The 6,000-nt window shown below is 37.6% G+C and overlaps 1 gene segment (V, D, J or C); it reads right to left on the bottom strand.

Annotated features, from left to right (window-relative positions):
- Positions 1-4,983: 4,983 nt before the first annotated feature.
- LOC307014374 (immunoglobulin heavy variable 1-24-like) lies at positions 4,984-5,406 on the bottom strand. The segment is given in 2 exons: positions 5,364-5,406; positions 4,984-5,288 (listed from the first exon to the last, which is right to left on the bottom strand).
- Between the last annotated feature and the right edge of the window lie 594 nt (positions 5,407-6,000).

The raw sequence follows: 6,000 nt of genomic DNA, 5'->3' as shown, positions 1-6,000 counted from the left end.
TCTGTCCTCCTCTCTGCAGTCACATAAGTAGAGGGGGAGATATCTGAGTTTTGCATTGACTCCTCATTTCTGATTGAACATTGTCCTCTTTTAACAGTATTTTATGTTAAAAACATTATCTCTTACCATTTAAATTGGTAAACATTTCCTTTTGGGCTGTAAGTCACTTTGGAACATTGTATGATTGTTATGGTATTCAGATTTTTCAGATGAAACAAACAAATAATGGATTTTATTTACTGTTGAATAAAATAAAGGTATTTATTAACATTATTGTCATTAAAAAATGCTAATTAAAAACAATAATCGTGGCTTGATATTGAGTAAGAACCATAGACTGTACTGTATATATAAAGACCATGTTTTTATGAACCACACGGCTTCCGGTCTTCCAAGACCCGACCGGACAAAAAGACGATACACACTACCAATAGAAATACATTGCTTTTAAAATCGTTCTGTGTGACACGAAAAAAAGGGGGAAATGGTGTTGGTGAACACGAATCAATAGATGAAATGTTGTGACTATAACACGACATGCCGTGAGACTGGGTTGTTCTATCCCACATTGAATACTGTTTGACAAACTGGTCGTTTGCTTTTGCCACAAACCTGAAACCCATAGAACAACAGTACAAGATAGCTATCAAGGTGTTTGACAGAAAGCTAAATGCATACCACCACTGTACCATCCTTGAGAAACACCATTTCTTGATTTTTGACCATTTTAAGTCTTTTCAAAGTTTGTGTTTTTTTTATAAATGTTTACATGGACTACCCCCCCCCCTCCCTCCCTTAGGGGAATTCATTCACAAAAGACACACTGGACGCTGCACTAGAGTGTGAAGTCCACCGTAGACGGACAACTTTTGGACAAAATGTTTTCTCTCCATTAAAGGCAGCTCTTTCTGGAATAGCCTTCCAACTGAGATACAGGATTGTCCCACTTTCAATCGTTTTAAAGGTCAACTTAAAGAATGGTTGAGAAACAAACAGACGTGCAATCACCCACTTTTATACAGGGGTTTCTCCTCTTGCACTTTATATGCCGTTGCTGCTAGATTGTACTGCCATGTGGTAAATGCTTGCATGCTGCTCTTGCTCTTCCTGCATATCATGCTTTTATTTTTGCTATGTATATAAATGTCATGTTCTTATATGTTGTATGTGTCGGGACTACGGATGGAAATTAGCTCAAAGCTCAAATCCGGCTAATTTACACTTGTAAGCATTATTTTTGATGTAAAGTGTTCATCAATGTGCACTGTCCCGATTCAAGTAAACCATGAAATGAAATGAAATTGTTACTATTACAAGAATACAATCACCTCAGTGTTTCAAGAGTCTACAATCAACTTTGTATACTTTGTTTTTGCAAAAACAGATTATTAAATTAGTTTTGATCATTTCTACACCAGGTCTTGTCAAAACCTTTATTCCATATTCAATATCCATTACTAAACAAAACAGCACTCCTGAAATGTATATTTAAATACTTTATTAAGGGCAGGGAATTCATTTTTTCTGTATGTTTTTCAAATCAGTGTTATAAGTGTCACAGACAGAGTGACATTGCTATTATTATCCTTAAAGTATATGTAAAACAAAACCACTAATGATCTTTTTATTTGAGTGGTTTACTAATGACAGTTCATTCTATTGCTATTCATGGTTTTATTTTTGTCCTTTTCTCATGAAAATAACTTGAAGAGTTTTTAATGTACCTACATCATTAGTTATGTTATATCATTAGATAATTTAATAGTGAAAAAGAGACGCCTTTAAAAAATATGAGCAATGCAATAAATGTAGTTAAGGATCTATTGAATGTTCAAGTGGTGGGATTGAACAGAGGAAGTAGTTGTTGTACGACTCTCCTGTTACTGTCTCTCACTGTGTCTCTCTGGCACAGTAATACACTGCTGTGTCCTCGGCCTTCAGACTGTTCATCTGCAGATACACTTTACTGCTGGAGTCATCTCTGGAGATAGTGAATCTACCCTGGACCGACTGAGAGTAAGATATAGGAGTACTCTGAGTGTGTATCCAGTTCCATCGTGAGCCTCCAAAGTTGAATCCAGATGTTGTGCAGGTGAGTCTGTGAGATTCTCTGGGTTTCCTGACTGCTGGTTCAGACTCAGTTATGGTCTGACCTTCAGCGACAGACAAAACAAACATAGCAACCACCAAGAGTGTTAGCTTTCCCTGAGCCATGTTCACACAGTTTCTTGTGTTTTCAAAAGCTTGAATCCCTCTTTAAATATGAAATAAACTTGATCCCTTTGAGAATTCATTTGACGATTCGCTCCTCCTACTTCACATTCTGCTTTAAAAATCAAATTCAAGACTATGCAAACAGTATTAAACATCATTTAAACTAACAGCAAATAGTTATTTAAGGCAATTGTTGACAAAAATGAACTGTTGATTACATTTATTTAATTATTATTTTTATTTAATTTGAATATAATTCGTATGAGTAACATAAAATATTTACTTCCAATCATTGTTTTAGTTTTAACATTAGAAACTAATTCAGAAATTGGTTGAAAGATATGTTTTTATTTTTTTTATTTTGTTACTGCAATGAAGGAAAGCATGATGGTCTAAATGTTTACTTGTGTTTGCTGCAGCTGGATGAAGACCTGTTTTTTTTTTCTTTTTTTACTTTGAAAGGTTTCAGTATTCAAATAGTGGCAATTTGAGGACAGATACAGAGAAACTTGGAGCCTTAAGAGGACATGAACTACTAAGGAACTGAAACCTATTTGAGAATGTGCAAAAACACATTTCGGCAGTGTGTGAAAAATGCAAACTAAATAAGTTAAAAGACGTAGGATCTCAGATTAGACCATTTTCTAAATGTTAGCACATAAATGCTTTTTATGATTCACCTGCTGTCTTCTTTTAATATCATTATGTATTTCAGATATTTTTTTGATGAAACAAACAAATAATGGATTTTATTTACTGTTTATTAAAATAAAAGTATTAACATTATTGTCATTAAAAAAATGCTTTGAGTTAATTTAGTAAATAAATCACTTTACAGGTTTTATCTACATCTCATGTCTTTAACATTTATATTTTTAATCAAAAATGATGTTTTGTTTCAAATAAAGAAAAGAAAGGCATGCATTTGTTTTTGGAAAGAAACTCTGACATCCAACTATTTGTTGTGTTTCAGTCGTAGATGTACTGTTTGGTATTTGTGAATAAATAGTGTGAACAATATTATTAGAGCTGAAATTGGTTGGAAAGAAACTTAAATTTAGAGCAAAAAATTAAATTACTGAAAATATATAACACTTGATACTTGAAAAGGCTGAGGTTTAACAATTGAAAAAGTTATTCATTTTTTTATTCTGGGAATACATACAGTAATGTATCAGTGACTATAACCTCTAAATGTTTAAACTTGTGATGTAACAGTGAGCTGGTGTTGAGATCATTTCTGGTCTGAGGGCTCCTCCTCTGGTGGCTTCATGTTACAAGTGTTCAGGCTCTGAGGGGTTTTTGTTCAGCTCTACTGATGGTGTGTGTCACAGTGTGTCTCTGGCACAGAAATACACAGCAGAGTCTCCAGGCTGCACGCTCTGTCCGTTCAGAGTCACTGTGTTGCTGGAAGAGTCTAAGTCGATACTGAACTTGCTCTTCAGTGAATCTTTATAGTATGAACCTCCAGTGTGTTTCATTCCTATCCACTCCAGTCCTTTCCCTGCAGGCTGTCTGATCCAGGCTGTGTTGTAGCTGCTAACAGAATAAGAGACCTGACAGGTGATGGTCAGACGTTGACCTGGCTGCACAGTCACAGAGGCTGGCTGTATCAACTGCTCACACTTCACACCTGTGGAGGGAAACATGTTGAATAGTGAGTGAGGCTAATAACAGTGAGCAGTCAGTGTGAGCGTTCTGTCAGTGTCTCTGCCTCAGTGAGACTCACAGGATCCAGCAGCCAGCAGCAGCAGCAGAGCTACAGAGAACATGGTTGGTGTTGAAGGTGACCTGATGGAGCTTCTCTTCTTCTGCTGCAGCTGACAGCATGATATCAAGTCTTTATAGCAGACTGTGAGGAAGCTCACTTTGCATAGAGAGGGACACTGACAGGCTTTAAAAGAGGGACGGACTGTCCTGTCTCGAGTTGTCTTTTGGATTTGTGATTGGACAATTATAAGGATACATTTTAAGTTACTTATCACAAACGTTTATTTAAACTTAAATAAGATGTAATCATTTATTCTGCTCAGCAAAACCCTAACCCACATACTGGATACATCATGCAGAAATCTATTCTCGATACTTAACATTAAAAATAAAATAATGGGACAATATTGTTGCAAGAATGCCTGAAGTAAAATGTATATCTAAAAAAGGGGAAGTGAAATTCCACATCAGCTGTTGCTTTCATAGTGTGTTTAGAAAAGCTGTCTTTTTCTCCTTACTGTCATCTGACTTTTTATCATTTACTGCCACCTGTTGGTACTAGTGATAATAAATAGTTAGAGGTTTTTGTAAAGCCTTTGGGCTTCCTTTAACCAGTGTGTGTCTCTTTGGCGCAGTAATACACAGCAGAGTCCTCTGGCTTTAAGTTGGACAGCCTCAGATGCACCATGCTGTTGCTATCATCTCTACTGACTTCTACACGTCCCTCCACTCTGCTGGCATATGTGTTGCTACTAGCCGAAGAGAAGCCGCTCCCTATCAACTCCACATAATTATGTATTATACAGAGCTTTTTAAACCAAAGTGTTCACTGGATTAAAATGTACGTTGTACAGGGTTATCCTTTCAAAAATGCAGGCATTGCTGTGAGTCATGACTCTCTACGCAGTAACACACATGTTTTTCTAAATGAAATACATGTCATTATCAGCTGGTGATCATCCAATGAGAATTGTGTTTTCACAGCCCTGACATGCTTCAGTGGTTTTCATACAGGGATCAGTGTTGTTCAGTTTTTGTACAGCATGGTAGTCTAGTGTGTCACTGTGTCTCTCGTGCACAGTAATAAACTGCAGAGTCTTCTTGTGTCAGACTCTTCACCTCAAAGTACACAACATTTTTGGAAGTGTCTTTGGTGATGAAAAACTGGCCTTGCAGTCTTTGGGCAAATATGGTTCCAGTTCCACTATCAATGCGTCCGATCCACTCCAGTCCTTTCCCTGGTTTCTGCCTGATCCAGTGCAGCCAAGCCAGAGGAAGTCCTTCCACCTTACAGGACAGAGAGACTGGTTCTCTTGCTCTGCTGACCACCGGCTCTGAGGAGGTGAGGGACTGGCCCTGAGCCGCTGAAAGAGACACAGAGTTTAGATGACGGGGAACCAGCAGCTCTTCTCCTCCTCTGCTGGACCGACTTCACTCACCCGAAACCAGAGCCAGGAGGACCACGCTTTGTACTAATGTCATGTTGGGAACTTGTCAGAGTCTGCAACAACAGAGGCTGTATGAAGGATATATATTGTGCTCGCAGAATGGGTGGGGATTATCCATCAGTGTGTTGGGATTTGCATTTTTTTGCGGGGTCGCAGTGTTGATACATAAATACTTAATTTGTGAGAGAAGGAGGAGTGCTGAAATATGAGAGAAGGTCCATAACAGACCCAAAAATAAGATGTTGTTTAGTCTTTTTTACTTGTTGGTATTTGCATTTCTGAGAGACTAACAGTGTGGTGGTTGATTTAATGTATACAAAACAAGCTGCACTGTCAGTCTCATACTTTCATTTGAAAATGATAGGTCACCTCAGTGAGGGGGATTACTGCAGCAACATGTCACTCAGGAAGACATAGATTTTCTCCCAGAAAGGGAAAGTTTGTCTTATTGCAGAATGATTTAATTATCCAGCTTACATCACACTGCACAATCACAAGAACAAACAGCCATTCTTCCTTCTGTGTATCATGAATTTATTTTAGCAGTGAGATTAACACATGAGGCTGCTGCACTTCCAACTGAATGTGAGTAATGTGACAGAAATGTCTACATTTAGTTTTTCGTTTT

This window comes from Notothenia rossii (assembly GCF_949606895.1).
Source record: "Notothenia rossii genome assembly, chromosome: 8".
Lineage (NCBI taxonomy): Eukaryota > Metazoa > Chordata > Actinopteri > Perciformes > Nototheniidae > Notothenia > Notothenia rossii.
This window is presented reverse-complemented; position numbering and strand designations above follow the sequence as displayed.